The 26600-nt window shown below is 42.5% G+C and overlaps 1 protein-coding gene across 4 annotated transcripts in view; it reads left to right on the top strand.

The window, feature by feature from the left end:
- LOC132896364 (nuclear receptor coactivator 3-like) overlaps positions 1-26600 on the top strand; it is a 156897-nt gene that overhangs the window by 25956 nt on the left and 104341 nt on the right. Inside the window, exon 2 of one of the 4 annotated variants that reach the window (XM_060937138.1) lies at positions 6780-6927. The exons of the other annotated variants lie outside the window; for them this stretch is intronic. The gene's annotated coding sequence lies outside the window, so the exon portion shown is untranslated. The remainder of the gene's footprint in view (positions 1-6779; positions 6928-26600) is intronic. 4 annotated transcript variants of the gene reach the window in all.

Raw genomic sequence — 26600 nt, 5'->3', positions numbered from 1 at the left:
GTTTGAGTGAGTGTATACAGAGCAGAGTTTTCTTTAAAGCCACAATCACGGTCACATATAAATATGCAAATGACCCCACAGCATTAAAATGTTGAAATCTTGAGGAACAAGGAGCGAATCTCTCATGCCAGTTGTAGTTTGTTGCTTCTGGGCGTGGCCTGTCCGGTATTTAAAAAAAAAAAAGTTTCAATATGAAGTGGGAACTCATTCAAACGTTTAAAGCTGATGAGTTAAACACAAATAACTCAGCAATCAGTGTGAAAATCTTTTTGAACCTGTCGCTTCATCACATGCTAGTGTCACTTTATTACGCTAAAAACTGCTCGTTTAATATTGTGATAAATACGTTCTCGTCAAATTTAGGCTCACAGTTAAACAAGTGGAAATGAATACCTCAGCTATAAGGTGAAAGTTATGTAAATGTATTTAATAATTGCATGCTTCATGTGTAGCTCTTATTATCGTGCTCGTATTTAAATCAGGAATCCTCGGGATTTAATTGGATTTCACAGACAGATTTACATCGAAATAAATTTCCACTTATGTGGCATGCAGCAAAAAGAAGTTGATTGCACATCAGCGTTTTTAGATATTCAAAATCCCGAAACAAGCGTCTGGAAATCTGTAGTAAAGGCTAAGATGACATCATCCGAGCTAGGTAGATAAATTTAGGGAAATTAACAAAATTAGCAGATTTGTACTTGGTGAAAAAGACAGATCTCTAGGGGTGTTCACACGGCATCTTTTACTGCGGTGTAGCACCGGGGCTGCCCCGATAGAGCGTTCACACGGTGCAAAGTTATACTGGTGTAGCCCCTGAAAGCTGCTTAAACCGGTGCAAATCTAACCCTGCTCGGGAGGCGGTTTAAGAAATTTACTCCGGAGTAAATGCTAGTTTGCGGGGCAGCACCGATATAAAATGGGCCGTCTGAACGCTACAGGGGTCGACTCGCTACGCGTGAGGAGTTGATTACATACGGGCATTGCATAATTTGCATCCTGGTATTTTGCGCTTCCAAAATGGCGAATATCAACAACAGCAGAACTGCGTGTCTTCATCCACATTGTTTTCCCGGCGCTTGGTGATGCCATGACAACCGGGAAAAGGAAGTACTGTATTTTCCGGACTATACATCGCTCCGGAGTTTAACGCTACGTTCACACTGCAAGGCTTAATGCTCAATTCCTGTTTTTTTGTGAAATCCGATTTTTTTGTGAGGTCGTTCACATTAACAAATATATGCGACTTGTATGTGATCCTCAGTATGAACGAAAAGCGACCTAAAAATGTTCCGCATGCGCATTGCAGGATACAACGACGTCACACGCAGTGAGCATGGCCAGTGTTTACGGAAGTAAAACCGCCCGGTTGCGGTATGACCCATCCAATCTAGCTTGAATAGCTGCATCCCCCCAAATGGAAATCAGCTCCCTAACCTCTGCGTCCTTCCATTGAGAAGATTCAGAACCTTCACAGCCCGAAGCGTCCCTCGCATTGATGTCATGCGCAGGGGCGCAGATACGTTTTTTGAACTGGGAGGGACAAAGCTGCCAGCAAACCAACCCCAAACCCCGATATGATTTTTCCGTGAGGTTTGCCGTATGCAAAGAAAGACAGCATAGACGTTTTTTCCTCCCTATAAGTGGGGGGGACCGAACGAGGTGAATTTAAATCTGGGTGGGACGAATCCCAGCCGTCCCCCCCTCTATCTGCGCCCGTGATTATGCACCATGTTGTTGTAACTTTTTTTGAGAGACCCGCCGCCTACTTCAGCGCAGAATAGTGACGTTTGTGGCTTGTTGATGACGTGTAAGTCGGATGAATGCGACCTGGCGGTTCAGACTGAAGTCGCATATGAAAAGAGCGGATAGGAATCGGAATTAGCACCACATATCCAAACGGCCTGGGTCGGATTTGAAAAAATCGGATCTGTGTCGTTCATATTGTCAATAAAAGATCGGATACAGGTCACATATGGGCGAAAAGATCGGATTTGAGTCACTTCAGCCTGCAGTGTGAACGTAGCCATAGTCGCATCAGCCAAAAAATGCATTATGAAGACGAAAAAAACATGTATACATCGCACCAGACTACAAGTCACACTTTTTTGAAGGGTTATTCTATCCATAGAATGTGTGATTGTATCTGATAAGCGGCGCGTGGTTACTGCGCGACTGCATTGTTTATTTAATAAACGAACAGCTGAGCAGTGATAACGCACCCTTTGCCCTGTAAGTAGCCTAGTCTGATTATTTTAAATATCTACTACTATCTTTAATACTATCACTATCGTTATTACTAATAGCCTATATTATTATTATAACTAGTATTAGTAGCCTATTACTGATGCATTAATCAGTTTGCTTTTAGAATATTTTTACCGGTAGGGCTTATTATCGCCCCATGGCTCTTTCATCTGTGTTATTAAAGCTGTAGTCATCATCGAGGAGTGTCATTCTTCATTTTTGTCGAATTTTATTTCATCAAATCAGAGGTCAAGTAGGCTATAGGTATATCATCTCCAAAGACAGGTACGGTAGTAAAAACAACCGCTCAGAGAAAAAAACAGGCAGAAAGTGCGCCTGCCAGTTAACATCATATCAGATAAAAACATTAAACGTTATTCAGACCATTAACACCATAACATCAGAGACGAAGAATAAAGTTCATCTTGGAAGGAGAGTTATTTTTAAAAATGCAAAACAAAATCATTTATAATAGCCCAGAGAAAAACTGGCTGAATATGTACCGTAACATCGTTATTCAACAGCCTATAGGCCGAAAATCAGGGCTTAATTTGAGCCGGAACATGACGGAACAAGATCCGGAACCTCCGTTGTCGGATCCGGCAGCTATTTTCATTTCATTCGGTGTTCCGGCAGCTATTTAAATGGATCAGATCACCTCCGTGACCATCACAAAGGGAAAAAAATCAAACAATAAATTAAATAAATAAGTAAATAAAAATGTGTTTAGTGTTCGGTTTTGATTTTGATATCTGTTGTTGATTTCTCTCCTATGACATCCACAAAATCTATGCGAAAGGGGAAGAGGGAGGGGCATGGGGTGTATACTTCTGCTCAATAGAACACCGGGTGTTTTGTAGCCGTTAGCTTGCGCTGTGGAAAAAATGGCAAAAAAACAAGAAAGCTTACTAAAATGTTTAAAATGAATTCTCCAACTTGTTTTGTAAACCCTTTATTTCTTAACTATTACTTGAATTGATTGCACTTGTGTTTGCTGGCACTGCTTTTAATGAGCAGGAGAAAAACAGGGAGGGCTCGGAACATGACCGCAGGTCGGAATCGAACCCGGGTCCCCGGATTTATGGCATGGCGCCTTATCCACCTGAGCCACGAAGTCAAAAAGTCAAAGTAAACTTTATTATCCCAGAAGGGAAATTCAAGTGGTCAAGGTGCTTACATATACAGACAAGACGTAAGACAAAGTCGACAAAACTTAAGAACAGATAAATAAATGAAAAATAAAAAGATAAATAAATACCCCCTCTAATTCTATTCCCCTACATACCACACATACACACGCGCGCACACACACACACACACACACACACACACACACACACACACACCAAATCACAGTATCAAGTCCTCTGCAAGGAACTGTGGCCTTCATTAACAATTCTAATTGCAGAGGGGACAAATGACCTGCTGAACCTAGTTGTTCTTATTTTTCTTTGTAGTAATCTCCCCTTACCACATTTACGAAGTCCCGCTGGCACTGCTTTTAAATCCCCTACTTAAATCCTTAAAATGAGTCATTTAACTCGCGTCTTGTGTGATCTGATCTCCAATGGTGAAATAAACCGGTTGTGATATGAGTACAGTCTGTTATTTTAGAAGATAAATTTAATATATAGCCTAATAAAAAATAATATTTTATAACATATCACGACATATTACTGTCTGTAACTGTTCATCACTAAAGCATTTTCTAAGATCATAATGTCTGATATTATTATTATTTTTTTACACACACAATAAGCGCGTGTGCGTAAAGTTGTAGTAAACCACCCCCCGCCTTTTTTTTTTTTGAGTCGCCGGACCCACCCACCTCCTGCGTTCCGGGACCTCCCACTTCACAAATTAAGCACTGCCTAAAATCACTACGTAACTTATTTAAATAACTATAGGCCTATCATTAATAATAAAACACAGGTCAATCAAGTTTATCAAGCTGACGATTTCACTCCAAATCAGCAAATCCATTGAATTCCTCATCCTCGGTGTCGCTTCTGAACAACTCTGCCAACTCCAGCGGCAGACGAAGCGCCGTTTCCTCTTCTTCTGCGTGGCTGTCGTCAGACTCGGCGTCAGCTCCAGTTATTCCGTGGTGAAAAAAAAACATATATATACGTCGCACCGGAGTATAAGTCGCATGGCCAGCCGAACCATGAAAAAAAGTGTGACTTATAGTCCGAAAAATACGGTACATTTTCACACATGCGCATATTTCATTTCCGCATTATTACTATCGTATAGCACGGTCGCAAAAACTGCTGTGTGAACGCAAGTGGGGCTGCACCAGTGCTAACACGCTTCTGTCTAGTAAGCAGGGTTGTGACATGTGAACGCGCCACAAAATTTACACCGGTGTAAGAAATATCGCAACAAAATACATCAGTGCAGCATCGATGCAAATATGTGCCGTGTGAACACCCCTTCTGATTTAACCCTGTGGAACTGGAGCTATGGGAGATTTGGCAGGAAATTTGTCGTGCTTTTATGTTACAATCTCAGAAAATCTCAGAACTCTAAATAATCCCCGACCGTATATATCTGGACAAGAACCTCACTATGTGCAATATCCTCCATGCTACTATAAATCCTTTATTGTACAATATGTATGTAATGTATGTAGCATGGTATATTCTGTTCTATAGGATATTACTTTTTTTTTTAAAGTACCTACTTGTAAATTTGATGGTTTTGGTTACCGGATTACGTGCAATAGTTCTATGCGACAGTTATATTGACGTAAGCCAGTGGAATGAAATTTTGTTCAAACGTGCATTCTGAATGTACAGGTGAATGACTCTATCTGTCTATCTAAAATAAAGTACATTATTCTGTCCACATTCACTGGATATGAGCAATTGTGTGCTTTGATTGGCTACTACTAGGATATCAGCTCATATCCCGTGAGTAGAGAAAAACAAAATGGTGGCGCGTGCTGCTGAACCAACCGAGGACGAACTAAAAACTCAAAAACAAACCCCCCCCCCCAAAAAAAAAGCAACAAAATATGGAATAAGTGTTTGATGATCAGAATGCCTTTTTTTTTTTTTTTTAATTTTCAAGAATTATCGCGGTGGCACGGTGGCGTAGTGGTTAGCGCTGTCGCCTCACAGCAAGAAGGTCCGGGTTCGAGCCCCGGGGCCGGCGAGGGCCTTTCTGTGTGGAGTTTGCATGTTCTCCCCGTGTCCGCGTGGGTTTCCTCCGGGTGCTCCGGTTTCCCCCACAGTCCAAAGACATGCAGGTTAGGTTAACTGGTGACTCTAAATTGAGCGTAGGTGTGAATGTGAGTGTGAATGGTTGTCTGTGTCTATGTGTCAGCCCTGTGATGACCTGGCGACTTGTCCAGGGTGTACCCCGCCTTTCACCCGTAGTCAGCTGGGATAGGATCCAGCTCGCCTGCGACCCTGTAGAACAGGATAAAGCGGCTACAGATAATGAGATGAGATGAGAAGAATTATCGCATTTTTCATAAATTGTTCCTATTATTTCGCCGGTTTGTTTACATTCTAAGCGGAAATGATTTTGTCAGGCGTTTTGTATAAAGTTTTTATTTATCAAATTTGCTAAAAATAAAAATGCTCTGTTTTCTCAAAATCCAGTGACTGTGGATAGAATAAAACAGTTATTCCACTCAATCTCATGGATTATAGACAACTCGGTGCTACGCACCTCTTCACCTGTCCGCTCATGTACGACTCGATTTCATGGAATAACTGTTAAATATTGTACCTTTAGCAGTACAATGGCTTGTTACTGGGGCAGGACCCTCTAAGGTACTTATTTTTGTACCTTTATATACTGCTTGGTAACATATATATATGTACCTTTTTGGCCCTAAAAAGGTTCACAGCTGCCCCTTTTCCACCAAAGCAGTTCCAGGGCTGGTTCGGGGCCAGTGCTTAGTTTGGAACCGGGTTTTCTGTTTCCACTGAGAAAGAACTGGCTCTGGGGCCAGAAAAACCGGTTCCAGGCTAGCACCAACTCTCTGCTGGGCCAGAGGAAAGAACCGCTTACGTCAGCGGGGGGGGCGGAGTTGTTAAGACCAACAACAATAACAAGCCCGTGAAAGATCGCCATTTTTAAGCGACGAGAAGCAGCAGCTGTACAAACGCGAAGTCATCCATTATTATTGTTATTATTGTTGTTGCTGCTGCTGCTTCCGTGTTGTTTTTGCTTCGATGTTCGTGCCAAGGTTTATGCAAACGTAGCGACGTAACTGACGTATACAGCGACGTAATGACGTGGCTCTGCTTAGCACCGCGAGCTATGGAAAAGCAAACTGGTTCTCAGCTGGCTCGCAAGTTGAACGAGTTGTGAACCAGCACCGGCCCCGAACCAGCCCTGGAACTGATTTGGTGGAAAAGGGGAGGTAGTTACCCTGAGGTCCAGTACTGAGCCCTAGGGGGTACATTAGTGTAGATTGTACCTTGGGGGACAGAAATGGGCTCCTAACAGTGTATGGTTTCTGTAAACCTAATTAATCATGATAAAATATTCACTAATATAACTGTAACCCACAGGGCGATGGTCTATGAGTGAGTTGATACTCCAAGCCCTGGGCGTAGCGTTTATCCTGACTGAAGGCTGTATTCCGAGTCCTCATCAAGCCCAGAAAGCATTTGTGAGGAAAGTTCCTGATATTCAGAGTCGCATTACGCAGCTGCTCAGGTGGGTTTTCTGAGCTGCACTTTCAGATTATCACCCATCACCTACCTGTGTGTCGTTTACATTTATAAATGTGTTCGGAGGAGGAGCGTCCAAGACGGCTCGGCAGCACAAGCCTGAAATAATCAGGGATGGAAAATGCGGACTGAAGGAAGGTTAGCAATCCGAGAGATCTCATGTTTCACCAATATGTTCCTGCATGAGTAGTTCTAGCTGTAATCATCACATGACTGACTGGTTTAATTTAATAAAATGGCTTCCACACTTATTATTTAGCATGCAGTGCATCCTTAAAAAAAATCCGTTTCCTGTCCACCGGGTGAGCAAAAAAATTTTCAGTCGGGATGGAGGGATTTTTTATTTTTTTTTTATATATGGATGGATAAGAAATCGCAATGCTGTGTTTGCTTTTTCTTTCAGTACTTTTTTTATTACAAAAGCAGACACATTTAATAAAATGACGGTTTAATCAACTGAAACTTGTACAAAAACTTTGTTAGCATTTTAAATGCTGACTGCAACATTTGCAAAACTTTTACAAAAGGTATTTAAAATGTCCGACACACGGACTTTTTGTAGTTCTAAATCGAGCGTTAGGCCGAGTTCGGATGAAATTACACTATTAAAATGATCACTGAATGATTTTGTTTTTCTGAATCTTTACTATTTTGTTGTTCGCTAGAATACCATTTTGCGATTTCACACTTAAGCAAATGTTTGAAAACTCCGGATCTCCTTCCTTCATGGTGGCGGACATTTTTTGTGCCGCACGGCGCATGCGCAGAGCTGATTCAGTTCTATATTCTGTGCGGAATGCAGGGCTTTCCACAAGCGCCGGCTGCCGGCCACACAATTAAGTCCAGCCGGCTACTTTAATGACTATTATTTTTGTAGCCCACAGGCTCTAAATATTAATTTTCAATTTTACTAAAATTAAATGTTTATCTAATGGACTGACAATAATGTCAAACTGAACCGCACTCATTTAAGTTGTGATTCGCGCTGTTTGTACCGATAATAACCACAAATTCCCCGCCGACTTTGTTGATCAGGGGAGAGTAACTCATCCGCGGCCCCGACATGCGGTGTGTGCGCGCGCTCAGCGGAGGCAGTAGTGTGTCGGGGCCGTCGGAGGGAACAGAAGCAGAGATTACGCTTATTTAGTCTCCGGTAAACCAGTCTTCTCTCGTTCAATTCCGTGCTGGCATCAAAAGACACCGTTGGTTGTAAATGAACCCAAACTGAGTGGTTGGAGTGTATTTTCATACACAAATGGAGAAATGTTGGCTGAGTGTGTAATTGTGTCGCCCCACTGCAGACCGTTGGCGTTGTTAATTCATAGCATGCTCAGCTGCGTGAATGTGTCATGCACCGAAAATAAGAGATTTACAAGCCAGGAACGCCTCATGATGCAATACGCAAGAAAAGAAAGAAGATTTACTGCCATTTTACTTTGTATCTGAGTAAAGTGAATAAATAAATGGTCTGTGGAAAATACATTTAATCCTGGGAACTGCGTGCACAGGAGTTTATTTTGTGTTTACTCCCCCCGGCTGGCTACTTATTTGTCATGGCTGGCTAGTATGAGCCTTAGTGGAAAGCCCTGGGAATGCGGAAATGTCAAGTTCGATTTTAGATTTACGAACCCGAAAAAAATGTCAAAAAACCGGCGTTAAAAAAATTTTCACCCGCACAAACGGCACTCACCCGGCCGGTGGACCGGAAACAGAACGTTTTTTAATAATGGCCTAAAATAGCACTTGATCCAGTGCAGACTGTTTTTGATACGCGTTCCACGTACTGAAGATGTACGAAAGGTCACGGTCATGAAATTCCTTTCTGCTGACGTTCAGAACCACATCCTGACCCATCGAGTGACGCTGCTGATTCTGGGTCAGTAGTGTTTACTCCGAGACGCATGGCGGCTGGGTGGATGATCTCCTGGAGATCGTTGGACGATTTTTCATTCCCTTGATTCCAACTGAGATTTTGATTGCTCGCTTTATGCAAATATGTTTAGACCCCACCACAAGAGTGTGGTAAGAAATCTGAGGATGTAAAGCTCCGCCGCATCGTGCCTGCTGTGAGTTCAGACCGAGACTAATGCTTCTCGATGGAGCACTTGTCATATTTTATCTTTATTTGTCAACCGTTGTGTGCGAAGCTCCAGGCAGATATTAGTGAAGTGTAATAAGCCACTTTCTCCGTCCCCGTTTTATTAAAGTCTCATCGAATACGGGACGCTGCTCTTATTTAGTATGAGATAATTATTTTAAACCGCTTGTTGCTTTGCGCCACAGCATGACAAACACCATGGAGTGTTTTATTAATGCTCTATCGAACCATTCCGGAGCCTCAGTGGACCCTCTGTCTCGCCCCCAAGCTGGTGAAAGGAGCTCAATGTAAAATAAATGAGAAGCTCCTCACATCAGACACGCTCTTTGTGTTTTCTGTTCTTCATCAGGTGATGATTTGGGTTTGTATCGATCGATCTCATTGAGTTCTCCGTCATCCAGCCTGAGAGGAACGTGTAACATGACTCCTGGATCTGGAGAGATTTACTCAACCCCTTTTCCACCAAATCAGTTCCAGGGCTGGTTCGGGGCCAGTGCTGGTGCTGGTTCACAACTCGTTCAACTTGCGAGCCAGCTGAGAACCAGTTTGCTTTTCCATAGCTCGCGGTGCTAAGTGGAGCCACATCATTACGTCGCTGTATACGTCAATTACGTCACTATGTTTACATAAACCTTGGCGCGAATATCAAAGCAAAAACAACACGGAAGAAGCAGCAGCAGCAGCAACAACAATAATAATAATAATAATGGATGACTTCGCGTTTGTACAGCTGCTGCTTCTCGTCGCTTAAAAATGGCGATCTTTCGCGGTCTTGTTATTGTTGTCGGTCTTAACAACTCCGCCCCCCCCGCTGACGTAAGCGGTTCTTTCCTCTGGCCCAGCAGAGAGTTGGTGCTAGCCTGGAACCGGTTTTTCTGGCCCCAGAGCCAGTTCTTTGTCAGTGGAAACAGAAAACCCGGTTCCAAACTAAGCACTGGCCCCGAACCAGCCCTGGAACTGCTTTGGTGGAAAAGGGGCATCAGAGAACACTACTGTCTGTTCCTCACTGGATCTTCATATGGTTCTCGTCCACATTCCTCTGTGATTCTAAGACGTTTGGACACGAGAGAACCAGAGTTGATCATTACATTACATTACAGGTGTTTAGCAGACGCTCTTATTCAGAGCAGTGTACAACATACCCAGAGCATCCTGGGGAGTAGTTGGGGGTTAGGTGGCTTGCTTAAGGGCACTTCAGCCATCCAGGGAGTCGAACCAGCAACCTTTTGGTCCTAAAGCTGCTTCTCTTACCATTTGGCCAATGGTTAGGTTCCTCAAGGGGTTCTTTGGTTCTCGCTTTCTTTCTTGGAATCACTGTCATCAGGTTCTGTGTTGAATCTTTTTTTTTTTTTCAGCTTTATTATTGGATAGGACAGTGTAGAGACAGGAAATGAGCGGGAGAGAGAGACGGGGAGGGATCGGGAAATGACCTCGGGTCGGAATCGAACCCGGGTCCCCGGATTTATGGTATGGCGCCCTATCCACCCGAGCCACGACGCCCCCCTGTGTTGAATCTTTAATGGTTCCAGCGTTCTTGTGGATTCCACCACTTTGGAAACGGAAACTTTGTGATGTGCGTCTGAAAGCCCACGGGTGATACCAAGTGTGATTTTGATCATACGGCGTCTTTTTTTATAGTAATTTACCAACGTGTCTGTTTGAAAATGGCAATAACTCCCAATGTTTTTTCCAAATTTCAAGCTAATTTAGTTTGAGAGAAATACTCGTATTGGGTTCATCTGAAACTACTGACTCTGTCTTTTTTGATTTCCAACATGGACCCCCTCCCAAAACCCCCCCTTACGCCATCGACGTGTTCCTAATCTCGAGTTTAGCTGATGTCATAATATGGCTGCTCATGTCATCAACAGGAAATGAACTTTTTTATTTGCGTTAGATTAAGCCACATAGAGTCGCATCTTTTACCAGCGTTTTGAGAAGGTAAAACATCATGAAGTTGTAACCAGGAACGTTAGCTGGCTAACTTGTTGCTGATGAAAGACAAACCGTCTCCGAGACGTCCAGGTTTATTTCCTGTTTTGTAGCTCAAACAATTCACACTTCCGAGTTCAATCAAGTCTTAATATTTAGCTAATTATCTTTTGCTAGTTGCCTAGCAACAGTTATCGATATTAACCAACATGACAAATTCCCAAAAACAATCTTCCAGCCTGATCCACGTTCTCTTTGAGGAGGTCATGCAGGTCCTCAAGAAGAAGGTCCACTTCCCTGCTGACCTCCTTTATTTATCGTTCGAGAGAAGCGTGACGGTCTTGAAGAACATCTGTTAGAGACGGCGTCGTAAACACGGTGGATCCTCGTGATCCGTCCAATTAGCAGCGTCTGTGCCCCTGTTGTTCACCGTAGCTGTGAGGAGCGTTACTAAATCCTGAGCTGAGACACGGCCACGCTGCCGAGCCACGTGTGGTCTGATGGATGGACGAGGAGGTGGCGGACAGTGATGGATGGAGGCGAGGTGGTGAACGGGTCAGGCTCAGGAGGTGGTGGGGGGCGGGGCTCTGAGAAACCACACCGTTCTAGAGAGATCTCGTAAATGAAGCATGAACACTATTTTTTTTTTTTTTAGTATTATTTCTCTATTTTATTTTTTCCGTTTTCTCTTTGAGCGTCCTTGCTCTTGGGATTCCGTCGTCTCTGAAACCATTCTATTCTACTTTTGCTTGCATTCCAGCTCCGTTTTGTCCTTTTCACTCATGAAACCGGGCCTCTTCTTCAGTCTGTCAGCGTGTATTAAAGATGAATTTATCTCTCTGTGCACTTTTCCTTTGTTGTCGCGCCTCCTTCTTTTGGCATTTAAGTGACAGAGCTGCTTTTATTTTACTGAAGAGTCGTGTGAGGGTGCTTCTCCGTCTTTGAGAGTTTGTTAAAAAGATCTCGCATGCGATCTGAGGAATGATGCTATGAGCTGAAGATCTGTGTGTGTATTTGTGCAGAGTGTTGGATTTTGGGCATTTTCATTTTCATGATGAAAAACAGGGCAGGTCATGCCGAGGCCGGCTCGTGTTTCAAGCACAGCTCGAATCGTATCGCAACTTCTCGTTTGTGTTCTGACCTGATGTTACCAGATCACTAGGAAATAAAAAATGGTGACTTAAAAATGTTCAAGTGCACTTAGTGGTGTGTGGTGTGTGTAGAATTTTCTATATTTCTGCATAAATATGACCTAAAACATCATCAGGTTTTCACACAAGTCCTAAAAGTAGATAAAGAGAACCCAGTTAAACAAATGAGACAAAAATATTATACTCGGTCATTTATTTATTGAGGAAAATGATCCAATATTACAGATCACTGAGCGGCAAAAGTCTGATCTTCACAACACATTTTTGTGGAAGTGAATTATGACACGAGCAAATGAGATTCCTCTTAAAGGACCTCAGAAAAAGAGTTGTTGAAGCTCATCAAGCTGGAAGAGGTCACAGAACGTCTCTAAAGAGTTTGGATTCCACCAATCCAGTCAGACAGATGGAGGAGATTCAGGGTCACTGTGACCCTCCTCAGGAGTGGACCAGCAAACATCACTCCAAGAGCAAGATGTGTAAGAGTCCACAGAGGAACCCAGAGGAACTTCTAAACAACTATAGACCTCTCTCACATTGGCTAATGTTCATGAGTCCACCATCAGGAGAACACCTGAACAACGGTGTACAGGGCAGGGTTGTAAGGAGAAAGCTACTGCTCTCCAAGAAGAACATTGCTCTACAACTACAGTTTGCTAAAGATCACATGGACAAGCCAGATGGCCACTGGGAAACTTTTGTTGATGGATGAGAACAAAATAGAACTTTTAGGTTTAATTGGGAAGGGTTCTGTTTGAAGAAAGAACTCCACATTTCCAGAATAAGAACCTGATCCCATCTGTGAAACATGGTGGTGGTGGTATCAGGGTTTGGACTGTTTTGTTGCATCTGGGTCCGAACAACCTGCCATCATTGATAAAACAATGAATTCTGAATTATACCAGAGGATTGTAAAGGAAAACCTCAGGACATCTGTCTGTGAACTGAACCTCAAGAGAAAGTGGGTCACGCAGCGAGGCAGCGACCCGAAACACACACGGCGTTCTACTGAAGATGGTTAAAGAAGAATAAAGTTAATGTTTTGGAATGAACAAGTCAAAGTCCTGACCTTAAAGGAATACTCCAGAGTGAAATGCTTTCTAGGTCTATTTTCGCATTATTGGGAGCGCATACGTTGAGTTGCTACCACAATCGCGTCAATCGGATGTGTTTTTGAGACAGTTGTTTTTTTGCGATTTCAACCGGAAAGCACTAACACGGCAGTGCGCGGGGCGTGTCTTTTTGCCGATACAAAACGCTAGTTTTAAAGGTCCCATGGCATGAAATTTTCACTTTGAGGTTTTTTAACGTTAAAATGAGTTCCTCTGACCTTCTTAAGTCACCCCAGTGACTAGAAATTTCATAATGTGTAAACCAAACTATGCCCAACATTTGAGAATGGCGCGTCAAAACGGCGCGTTGATAAACTCTTCCCTTTACTACATCAGCAAGGGAGATGATCCCCACGCCCCCCCTCTGGATTCCCACCCACTGTATGGATTGCCCTGCCCAGTTGTAGTGAGGAGACCATAGAGGACACAACAACATGGCATCACCTAAGCGAGCGAAACATGGAAGTTGCGCTGTACATGGATGTGACAACACAGAAAAGAGTCTGTTTTTACTGCCGACGGGAGAGCCCCTGAAGACGCAGTGGCTTAATTTTATTTACTCCAATAATACGCCGTTGAGTCTACCTAAGACGGTGTATGTTTGTCGGAAGCAATTTCCTGATGAATGTTTCCACAACTTGGGACAGTACAGGGCAGGTTTTGCACATCAACTGTCACTGAAGCCTGGGTCCGTACCAAGCATCCCTGCCGCATCAGCAACAAACACCGAACAAGTAAGTGTATAACTGTTAAGTCGTTTTGCCGTGTTTTAAAATCGGTGCCACGTTAGCCTTGCAATGGCTACATTAGCTGTGCAGCTAACCGCTTCCTGCAGTTAGCCAGGTACTCTGCGCTACAAAACCAAAAAGCATGCAGCATGCTCTGTTATAATAGCCAGTCAAAACAGTTTTTACAAAGACACCCACATTCTTTTTTTTAAGTCACTCGTTCATTTTATTTGTTTGTTTGTTCAGTAAAAACCCAAACATTTGTTGAATTTATTTTATTTCCTCGCGTCGCACCTTAATGACGTCAGCGCGCGGTATTTTTCCCTTCACGGTTTGTTCCTTCTCTCTTGCCATAGTAAGACACCCACATCCGCTTGTTCTGACCCACTGGAGGTAGCGTCACAGTGCTGTTAGCCAATCAGAGGTAACACGTTTACATGTCATGAATATTAATGATAAGACCCGCCCCCACCCTCTACCCTTCCCCGCCTCCTGCTTCTCATTAGCAAAACGATGCACTGGGAAAAGCGCTAAAATGGGGCTTTCTCCCAGGAGGCTATATCTACGTGCCGAGGGTTCATTTCGAGAAAGGCTGCGGATATAACATCCGGAAACCTCCACGAGCCCGTTTAAAGCATCAACAAACCACCATGCCATGGGTCCTTTAACACCATTGCAAAGCTCAAAACAACATGACAGTTCTATGGAAGTGAGTAGAGGGTTCCTACAAACAAAACGAAGTGTCGCTGGCTCTGCAAGTGCATGGACAGAGTGCGTAGAAGAGTAAATCCAAAGCCAGCGACCTTACCTGAAGTTGGTCTTCTCAAGACGCCATCTTCAGGGGACAGTCCCAGGGGCTTCAACGTTTGGGAGAATAGCAGGGTACAAATAATTTACAGCAGGGTGCAAAATGGTAAAATGTCTGCCAGCGGCAGACATAATGCACGCAAAGCGTGCAGGGGGGGTTTCAAAGGGGGGGGGGGGTGCGCCCCCCTTTGGGCATGGAAAATGTTATGAAATGCACTGAGAAATGGTGGCCTCTGGTAACTTTTAACAGTGAAAATAAAGGGTAATCAATACTATTTGGAAACTTGAAATATGAAACCATACCTCAGTCATTTTATCAAATTTCAGAAATATTTGCAAACAAACACATGAAAAGTAGTCCGATTGAAATCCACATATGGATGATGTAATAATTTTAAGTCTGATGTGCACTTTGACTAAGCTAAGGTGACAAGTTTCTCCAGATTCTCTAATACTATTGAAGAATATGGTGAAATCTTGAATACAGATGAAGAACAAAACAACTTCAATTATAATCAAAATGTTTATTTTTTGGCAGTCAGTAAACTGTTACATAAAACGCAGCTACATGTCCTTCATCAGCTGACTTCATCGTTATTAAAAAACAGCAGCTAGCAGCACTCATTGACCGTCTCAGCATTTCTATTGAAAATCACTTTTATCCAAATCTCATCAACCTAATCATGTTTATTTAACAAAATGAGAATGAAAAGAGTCACTGCCTTCAAAATAAAGAGCAAATGATGACAAAATGTAAAGTTAAAACATAGAGCCAGCTGAGAACCAGTTTGCTTTTCCATAGCTCGCGGTGCTAAGCGGAGCCACGTCATTACGTCGCTGTATACGTCAGTTACGTCGCTACGTTTGGATAAACCTTGGCACGAACATCGAAGCAACAACAACACAGAAGAAGCAGCAGCAACAACAACAACAATAATAATGGCTGACTTCGCATTTGTACAGCTGCTGCTTCTCGTCGCTTAAAAATGGCGATCTTTCGTGGTCTTGTTATTGTTGTTGGTCTTAACAACTCCGCCCCGCCAGCTGACGTAAGCGGTTCTTTCCTCTGGCCCAGCAGAGAGTTGGTGCTAGCCTGGAACCGGTTTTTCTGGCCCCAGAGCCAGTTCTTTGTCAGTGGAAACAGAAAACCCGGTTCCAAACTAAGCACTGGCCCCGAACCGGCCCTGGAACTGCTTTGGTGGAAAAGGGGCACCACTGGTCTTGACTCAGTCTCGCTCTGCCTTGGTCTTGACTTGATCTCAACCCCTCTTGGTCATGGTGGACTTGACTATAAGATGAACATAAACCCATTCTCGCTAAGCTAGCTCAGTGGTTGGTCTGGATTCTGGCTGACGAGCAAGTTGCTTTGGTTTATGCTTGATTATTTGTTTCATGTGCCGGGATCAGGTTAAATCGATTTAAATCGGATCGTTTAAAACTATTTCAGGAGGAGTGTGAGATTGACTGACTGATTTAAAAAAAAAAAAGGATTATGTGCTCTACGAGGGTGAATAAATCCGTCTCTAAGACATTTGATGACTGATACCCCTCGCAGTCGGTGAGGAACACGTTCCACGCAAACAAATGTCGTGTCGTAAAAAGAGAAATCGAGAAATGTTATTCATTAAACGTAACTCTGGTCACTTGTGGGCGTGGCCTGGCCGGTGTTAAGTTCTGATATGAGCTGGAAGTAGCTAAATGTATAATTCATTCATAAACACCACCACAGTGCTTCTTCCATTTTTGATGTAGGAACCAGTTAAGACAAAAGTAATGGCTCCCTGTAAGAGGACGAGGAGTTGGTGTGTGTCAGCGTTGCGCAAAATAGAAACAGTTGAGAACATTGCGAATGGTCTGGTCTGTTTCCGATGAGTGAGTGGCGTTCTTTGGTTAAAGCCGGGTTTTCTCTTCTTGCAGTACTCGTTATACATTCCGTACGGGATTTCAGTTGCATCAATCGCAATAGCCATGGTCGTGTTTAATCATAATTAATCCTGGTTAATCATGTGAGCATAATTTTTTTTTTTTTCTCTTAAAATTCATGTTTCCAAAACTCGTAGAAACCAGTACAACAGTGCATGACGTGCTGCAGTGGCCAAGCTGCGTTACGGGAACATTTAGCGCACGCCGCATCGAGGAGGCGGTTTTTCACAGTGTAGTTCCCATTTCACCGTTTTCAGCTCGGAGAGTCTTTGTGGGCGTGGCTAAATGTAACCCGGCTGAAGGGGATACACGTGCAGACATTTACTTACGAAGATGTTTTCATGAAGAAAGTCTGGTTATTTTGGCGATCTCATCTCATCTCATCCTGTTTATCGTAAACGTTCCCTCTGAACCGGTTGCGTAACGTCTTTTAGCTTTAAACTACAACTCTTATGACGTCATACAAAAATTTGACTCGCTTTATGTCCAGACTCTCACCGAATAAACCCGAACATCAGAGCGGAGTTTATTTAAATACGGAACAGATTTAATCGTGGGCTCGAATATTAACAGGTTCGTAACCATGTGAACTGATTTACACCCGAGGAGGAGGAGGAGGAGGAGGAGGAGAGCCTCCAGCAGGAAAGAGCACGCTTATAAATAAATGAGTTCGCGTGGTTGCGAACCTGTTAATATTCTCATCAGTACAGAATGTAAAAGGCTTTGTGTCAGTGATGAGATTTAAACCCTTCTGTAAACGTTCTTCCTGCTGGAGGTTTGGATGGAGGATAAATGAGAGCGCGAGATGGAAGATGTGCCTTTGCTGCTGCGGCTTCTTCTTTATTTGTGTTTTTTTTTTTTCTTTCCCTTCACCACCATAGTGACTCCTGCTAAAATTTCTCCCAGTGCTTTGCATCTAGCTGTTCCTGGATGTGTGAAGCGCCGTCGCCATGGTAACGTGCTCCCGCATGCTGGCTCAAGGTCGTTCGTTCCAGAAACGCGCCGAACCTACAGCGCGCGCGCACACACACACACACAGAGAGCGAGCGAGTGCCTGGATGGTAGACAGGGAGACAGACACAGAGGCGGAGAGAGGAAGTGAGAGATCACCAGTGACTGGTGGAGAGGGAAAGAAAGAAAGAAATGATTTTGGGTTCAATACAGTGAAGTGAGTCTGGATTCAGAACGAGTCTGAAGGGTATAAATGAAGATTCAGAACTCTCTCTCACTTTTTGTCTTTCTTTTTCTCTCTCGTGCTCTCTCTCACTTTTTGTCTGTCTCTCTGTTGCTCTATCGCTTTCTCTCTCACTCTGTCTGTCTGTCTCTCGCTTTTTTCTCTCTCTCCCATAAAGAAATAAACAGATGAAACCCTGGACTCTGAGGCAGTCTCTCTCTTCTCTTCTCTTCTTCTGCCAGCTGATGAAATATTTAGCTGGATGGAGGGATTGTGTAGTTTTGTGTCCAACTCAGAAAAGACGAGGGATTTTTTTTTTCTTCTTTTTTTTTTTTTTAAACCACTGAAGCAGCTTTTAGACCACAGTGCTGTTAAATTCTGATTTCTGATTGGTTACAACTCGCACGTTCTAATACACGATCTTCTCTTGGATACAAAAAACCATCATGAATATGAAGTTTCCTGTCGGGAGAAACGTGCTTGTGTGACGTTTCTGGAAGGAGTCTCCAGTGTCAGCGCTGTGTCAAACTGGAACATGAAGTTTTGTGACCTCTTCAGGACCGAGGAGGAGTTTACTCTTCTTCTTCTTCTTCTTTACGGTTTCTCGGGAACATGATGGAACGAGGTGTGGGGTTTGTTTGTTTGTTTGCTTTTGCGAGAGTGAGTACAAGATGATCTCATCTCATCTCATTATCTGTAGCCGCTTTATCCTGTCCTACAGGGTCACAGGCGAGCTGGAGCCTATCCCAGCTGACTACGGGCGAAAGGCGGGGTACACCCTGGACAAGTCGCCAGGTCATCACAGGGCTGACACATAGACACAGACAACCATTCACACTCACATTCACACCTACGCTCAATTTAGAGTCACCAGTTAACCTAACCTGCATGTCTTTGGACTGTGGGGGAAACCGGAGCACCCGGAGGAAACCCACGCGGACACGGAGAGAACATGCAAACTCCACACAGAAAGGCCCTCGCCGGCCACGGGGCTCGAACCCGGACCTTCTTGCTGTGAGGCGACAGCGCTAACCACTACACCACCGTGCTGCCCCAGTACAAGATCTTGAATAAAATTGTAATTGTTGTTACATGGCTGTGGTGTGAGTGAGTGAGTGGAATAAAACACTGTGCTGTTACAGGAAAATAATCAACTTCTGGGGTAACAGTAACCGCACCATCACACCACCATGGAGTTCAACTCCAACAGCGTGATACGGAACGTTTATCGTTTGTGTTTTGTGATGGAGAAACCTCTCTGACTGTTCCACAGCGCTGACACTGGAGACTCCTTCCAGAAACGTCTCACAAACACGTTCCTGCTTACAGAAAACGTCACCATGGCAACGTTTTTTTTTTTTTAAATTTATCAGTGGAGCGTTAGCTAAACACGTCCCTGTGAACGAACCGTTACTGTGGAAACCATAACGTATTAGGAGCAGCTCATGAATATAAACGTGTGCTACTGTCAGAGCTGCTGTCGTGTGGATGAAGTTACGGCACTCCGAGTTCCTGGAGCTTCACGAGTGTCGGATGGCAGGGAATAATACACCACCTCGCTTTCATTTTCCATTCTGGGGGAAAAAAACCCAAAACGAGCCCCATTTAAGGATTTTTGCTCTTTCGAAGTACTTTAGCAGTAAACGTTCCCAGATGTGGCTTCAACTCTGCGTGAACTTTTCTCTCGGCTCAAACCGAGCGCTCTGAGTCCTCCAACACCGCTCGTGTGTGTGTGTGTGAGAGAATGAAACTTTTCACACCACTACTGCAGCCTTCAGAAGGTGGAAAAGCTCCAGGAGAGACGTTTCCTCTCACTGCTGGAGTTTCTGTAATATTTCAGGATAAATTAGTTTTGTTTCAGTGAGCCGTTGAGATACAAGACAGTGTGTGGTGGAGAAAACATCATCATCAGGACACACATAAATGTTTCAAATCCATACCAGATGATTTTTTTTTCTTTTTTTTTAAGCTTTTTTTTCTAAGTCATTTTCGTTTATTATGTTGAACAGAGTGATGAGATTGACACGACTATAAATTGTCAGGATCGTATCGTACCGTATCTTTAGCTTCGTTTGAAGATCATATCTGAAATCCTGATCGCAATCACGTTGGGCGAATTATTATTATTATTATTATTATTATTATTATCATTATTAAACGTGTGTTGGAGTAAAACGTCGTATCTGTAGCTTTAAGATGGACAGAAATGAATCGTGTCTCGTTTCGTAACGTGTTTTCTTTTCTCCTGTTCTGTAATTGAGTCTGCTGTCTGTTCGGAGCAGAGCCACATGTCATCGTTCCTCGTCCGTGTTCGCTGAACACACAAACTCGTCAAGATTTTCACTCAGAAAAACGCAGAAATGAAGAAAATGAAACGGCGTGTTGTTTTTCAGAGCGACGTCACTAAACAAGACCTGAATAAATCTCTCCACTGCTGTTCGCCACATGTAGACGTACACGAAGGTTATATCATTTTGTTTCACTATTAGGATGAGATTCGTTATAGATAATGACTCGTTATATTTATTTACAGCCCTGACTTCAGTTCTGTAAACATTCCTGACCTTGTTAGCGGATAATTATTAATAACAAAAAGTCAAAATGCTAAACTAAAGCTAGCTAACGGACTATATACCGTATTTTCTGGACTATAGAGCGCACCTGTATATAAGCCGCATCCGCTCTATTTTAAAAAAAATAAATTAAAAAAAAGATATACAAGCCGCACCGGGCTATAAGCCGCAGATATCTATGTTGAAAAATTAGATATTTACTGCATGTACAGAACGATTTTGTACTGTAAATGTACATGTATGTACCTGAACAGATTCTTTCCGAACAGTGCCTTTTAACACGGCAGCAACTTTGCTGATTAAAACGGAACAGAACCAAGAGAAAATAACCGGTATTTATTTACCTTCATTTCTCCTGTGTTTGAAACCACAAGTCACTTTAATCATCTTCGCTGGATTTGAAAATAATTACCAGTTAGTAATTTGTCGTGCGTGTTCTATCTGCTAAAGATCTGCTAATTCTTCTTTGCATTGATTTTTTGTCTATCTTATTTTTGATTCTACTTCCGGTTAGAGCGCCCCTAGCGGTGGAAGAAAAATCCACAGAATAGCCGCACCTTTGTATAAGCCGCATGGTTCAAAACCTAGGAAAAAAGTAGCGGCTTATAGTCCAGAAAATACGGTATATAATTATGGTATGTTTTTTCCCCCCTGCTGTAACGACGTAACGTACATGACGAGGGTTATGTATGACTGGCCACACCCCTTTGTCTGGCCACACCTCCTCCTTTTCCTTCCTGAGAGACTCGGTCCATACTGTCGACACACACGTACTCAAAATCTTACTTTCTACATCCATAAGTATTTTATTTTGATAAATAGCAAACTGTTAGCAAAGCCTCAGTAGAAATAAATATCGTGACACACTTAATATTTGGTGACGTATCCTGAAGTACCCAGACCTCGAGGGAATGTCTGAAAACTTTGGCACTTTCATATTTTATGATCATAAATGTATGTATTAAGATTGGATAATCGGTTATATTGAATTTCTTTCCTTTTATATATAAAATTGAACCTTTTGATTTGTCTTTTTGTTAAATTGTTTGAGGAATTAAGCCCAACAGAGTGGTGCGAACAGGTTATTTTCCTTTAACTGCGTGTCCCCAGGTGTTCCGTCCCTCTCACACCACAGTGATCAACAATGACCATTTTTATTAATCAAAGAATGAGACGTCTGATAGTTTTTATCTTGTAATCTTTAGTTCTTAAGATAAAAACACTTATCTAAAGTGACAAACTTTAAACAACTAAAGACGTTAAAATACAGACAACACAAAAAACTGATGAATAATAAACATATCCTGTTTACAATTAGTACAACCCCGATTCCAAAACAGTTGGGACAAAGTACAAATTGTAAATAAAAACGGAATGCAATAATTTACAAATCCCAAAAACTGATATTGTATTCACAATAGAACATAGACAACATATCAAATGTCGAAAGTGAGACATTTTGAAATTTCATGCCAAATATTGGCTCATTTGAAATTTCATGACAGCAACACATCTCAAAAAAGTTGGGACAGGGGCAATAAGAGGCTGGAAAAGTTAAAGGTACAAAAAAGGAACAGCTGGAGGACCAAATTGCAACTCATTAGGTCAATTGGCAATAGGTCATTAACATGACTGGGTATAAAAAGAGCATCTTGGAGTGGCAGCGGCTCTCAGAAGTAAAGATGGGAAGAGGATCACCAATCCCCCTAATTCTGCGCCGACAAATAGGGGAGCAATATCAGAAAGGAGTTCGACAGTGTAAAACTGCAAAGAGTTTGAACATATCATCATCTACAGTGCATAATATCATCAAAAGATTCAGAGAATCTGGAAGAATCTCTGCGCGTAAGGGTCAAGGCCGGAAAACCATACTGGGTGCCCGTGATCTTCGGGCCCTTAGACGGCACTGCATCGCATACAGGCATGCTTCTGTATTGGAAATCACAAAATGGGCTCAGGAATATTTCCAGAGAACATTATCTGTGAACACAATTCACCGTGCCATCCGCCGTTGCCAGCTAAAACTCTATAGTTCAAAGAAGAAGCCGTATCTAAACACGATCCAGAAGCGCAGACGTCTTCTCTGGGCCAAGGCTCATTTAAAATGGACTGTGGCAAAGTGGAAAACTGTTCTGTGGTCAGACGAATCAAAATTTGAAGTTCTTTATGGAAATCAGGGACGCCGTGTCATTCGGACTAAAGAGGAGAAGGACGACCCGAGTTGTTATCAGCGCTCAGTTCAGAAGCCTGCATCTCTGATGGTATGGGGTTGCATTAGTGTGTGTGGCATGGGCAGCTTACACATCTGGAAAGACACCATCAATGCTGAAAGGTATATCCAGGTTCTAGAGCAACATATGCTCCCATCCAGACGACGTCTCTTTCAGGGAAGACCTTGCATTTTCCAACATGACAATGCCAAACCACACACTGCATCAATTACAGCATCATGGCTGCGTAGAAGAAGGGTCCGGGTACTGAACTGGCCAGCCTGCAGTCCAGATCTTTCACCCATAGAAAACATTTGGCGCATCATAAAACGGAAGATACGACAAAAAAGACCTAAGACAGTTGAGCAACTAGAATCCTACATTAGACAAGAATGGGTTAACATTCCTATCCCTAAACTTGAGCAACTTGTCTCCTCAGTCCCCAGACGTTTACAGACTGTTGTAAAGAGAAAAGGGGATGTCTCACAGTGGGAAACATGGCCTTGTCCCAACTTTTTTGAGATGTGTTGTTGTCATGAAATTTAAAATCACCTAATTTTTCTCTTTAAATGATACATTTTCTCAGTTTAAACATTTGATATGTCATCTACGTTCTATTCTGAATAAAATATGGAATTTTGAAACTTCCACATCATTGCATTCCGTTTTTATTTACAATTTGTACTTTGTCCCAACTTTTTTTGGAATCGGGGTTGTACTTAAAAATTAGTGGATTTACATAAGAATTCTTAAATCTATTGGAATTAATTTGACGGTGATGGCGACTGCTTTTCCTGAGGTTCTATGATGTTTCTTTCCTTTCCGGTAAAATGGCGTATAACGGCTGGGACGGGTCTAAATTTATATTTCTTAAAAACATTAATGTCTGCTTTCTCTGAGAGATTATGGATATTTACTTTATTTGAGCTCTATTTAATTATTCTACAAAATGGAGTCGTACATGAGCTGATGGGCAACGAGGCGCGTAGCACCGAGATCGAGTGCAGTGACTGTTTTATTCTATTCATATTCACTGGATTTTGAGAAACGGAGCATTTTTATTTTTATTTTATTCTATTTTATTTTATTTATTTCATTTTTATTTGTGGAAAATGCGATAATAATTCTTAAATACTTTCATTCTGTATTTTGTTGGGGTTTTGTTTTTGAGTTTTTATTTCGTCCTCGGTTGGTTCAGCAACACGCGCCACCATGTTGTTTTTCTCTACTCACGGTATATGAGCTGATATCCTTGTAGTAGAGTAGCCAGTCAGAGCACGTGATTGCTCATATCCAGTGAAATGTGGATGGAATCTTTTATAAAAAAAAAAAATCTGAATTTGTGTCTGATCTGAATTGGAAGCACCATAAATGGAGTCCATACACACAATTTTAGTAAAACTAAAGGACTAAAAAGTCGATGTTCGTCTACTGGAGAAAATCCTTCCTTTCTGAGTGACCTGATTTTCAAACGGACATTTATTTGCCTTGGTTAACTTCGCTCAGTGTGTTTACAGTTCTCCTGAAACGTTATCCCAAGAATAGGAAATTCTACACACTGTGGAATGTTGTAAACATGATAATTCATTTTCTTAATTTCATTTTGGAATTATCTGTTTATAGTTACGTTTAACGTTGTAGAAACTGGTTCGTGTTCTCACTTCTGTTATAGCAGCGATAAACGTTCGTTCTCTCACCAGCCGCTCTTTATTCTCTCTTCCAGAAACTTCACCGCATCAGTGATGTAAACCCGTATTAGATCACGGACCAGTCAGAGTCCGGAATTCTGCAGCACTGTGGTGTAACACATTAATAATCCGGGTTAAATATTTAGCTCGTAGCATGACGTTTGTTTTTCTTTTCTTTTTAACAGTGGAAAATTACAGAGCAGTTTGAGACGATGTGGAAAATCACCTAAAATGTCCGTGTTGCATGTCGGAGTTTGTGCGGTGGGTGGCTTTTTTGGAGGGTGGGCGGCAGCTTTTTTCCACAGTGGAGGCTCGCACTTTTTGTCACGTCTCCAGTGCGTCGGAGCGGTCAGGCCTCATTAGAGCCGAGAGAAATGGGCTGTGGAGAATGCACTCTCCTTTAACTCAACATGCAGGTACATGAATAAAGGGAGAGAGAGGTGGACAGGACAGGATGATGAGGGATCCTCCAGAGCGTCAGGTTCCTCAGAGACGCTCGTCTGGAGCGTTGCGGTGGGTGGCACGCCGTCATGCCTGATCTTGCATGGTGGTGTTGAAGTATGCAGCACTAAACCCCGGTGGATCAGAGCTGTTGACGCGAGGGTTTGTGAAGCTGGAGTTGTCATGATGTACGAAAACAGACTCGCTCCAGGACCACACACTTGGCTAAGCTCTGAAGCGTCACTGCCCTGCAGACGCGCTAACTTTCAGACGCGCTAACCTTCAGAGCTACGGGTTTTAACAAGCGCTCGCAAAAATACGCCAAACAAACTGTTAGGGTTTTTTCCCAGCAAATAATCCAGTCAGTGTTAATCAGCGTGAATGACTGACAGTTGCGTGAGTGTTTTGACGTCTCCGATATTAACTGATGCCCTGGAAGCCCCGCCCCCTTACATATCATGCGACGTGACGTGTAATTTTTCGTCTCGATTTTCCCGATTGATTGAAAGATGTGCTGATGTTGTTGTGTTCTCACTACTTTGAAAGTTAACATGAGCTGTAAAATATAGCTGAAACTAAACAAGGGAATGGTTAACGTCAGGGAGACGCGCAGGAAGAACCACCTCCGCGCCGAATGGCGATCAGATTGAACTGGTTTGCTCTCCAGCGCTGGTGGCGGAGAAGCGATGTGAGCTAGCTTTCCAAAGATGATACTGAACCAAAGTAGGGACGTCGTGTTGTTCCTCCTCAGAGTAACTCCTTCATGATCTACGCGAGGGACGCCGGCGTGCTCCGACCTTTCCATCTGTGGAGGCTTTGAAGTGAAGCTTCTGGTGGTGAGTCCACCTCAGCTCCTGGACTTCCTCTCAAACCTCCCGTTAGCTAGAGCGGGTCGGAAAACAGAAGCGTTCGGGTGGTGACGCTGCTAAATTTATTTCTGGGGTCGGTCAGAACTTCACAGCGGTACTGGGGGCGGAACCGACACGACCCGTCCGAGATCACCTGAGCGACAGTTGGTCGGGATGTGAAGGTACGACCTGCTGAAATGCAAACTGAGCCAAAAGATCAAAGCTAAAGTTCTGCAGCGTGTGTGATTGATTGTGTTCTGGGTATTTGACCCCAGAAAACAAAAAATTGTATATATTTTTTTCTGTATTTGCTTGCAATTTTTTTTTTTTTTTTTTTGCAATTTTGAGAACCAAAAGAACAAGAAAGTGAAATTAGTTTTGAACAAAAATATATAGCAATATTAATTGAAGACATTATTTTTACGCTGATGATGTGGATCACGATTTATAGGTTTACTAACAAACTGCCGGCTTTTTATTTCAGAAAATAAAAACTGAGCTTGATAAATTAAATTAATGTCCTCAAAAAATTAAAATCTTAAAAAAAAATATATATATATGAGTGATTCCACGCTTGTGGGTACTGAAATGGGGACATGAACTTATTTTTAAAAATTCACCTAAAACCATTTCTTTTTTTACCATCAGGTCACAAAACATGTAATCTTTAATGAATGATATGTTAAAAGATAACTTGAATTTTCTGAGATGTAATAAAAACATATTTATATGCCAAAGTCAGAACGTAACAGAAGTGTTGTGGACACATATATATATTCTCAATTTTAACAATGTAGAATTACTTTCTGAAACATAGGAAGGTGATGTTTTAGCAAATATAATTAATAAACATGTGTAGTAGAATAAACATACACATTCTTTCAATAAGATTAACATGGTATATAGCTAGATTGAAATTAATTTGTAACAGACGCGAGATGGACAATCGTAACAGAAGTAATGGAACAGACATCATT

The sequence above is a fragment of the Neoarius graeffei genome, chromosome 13 (genome assembly GCF_027579695.1).
Source record: "Neoarius graeffei isolate fNeoGra1 chromosome 13, fNeoGra1.pri, whole genome shotgun sequence".
NCBI lineage: Eukaryota > Metazoa > Chordata > Actinopteri > Siluriformes > Ariidae > Neoarius > Neoarius graeffei.
This window is presented reverse-complemented; position numbering and strand designations above follow the sequence as displayed.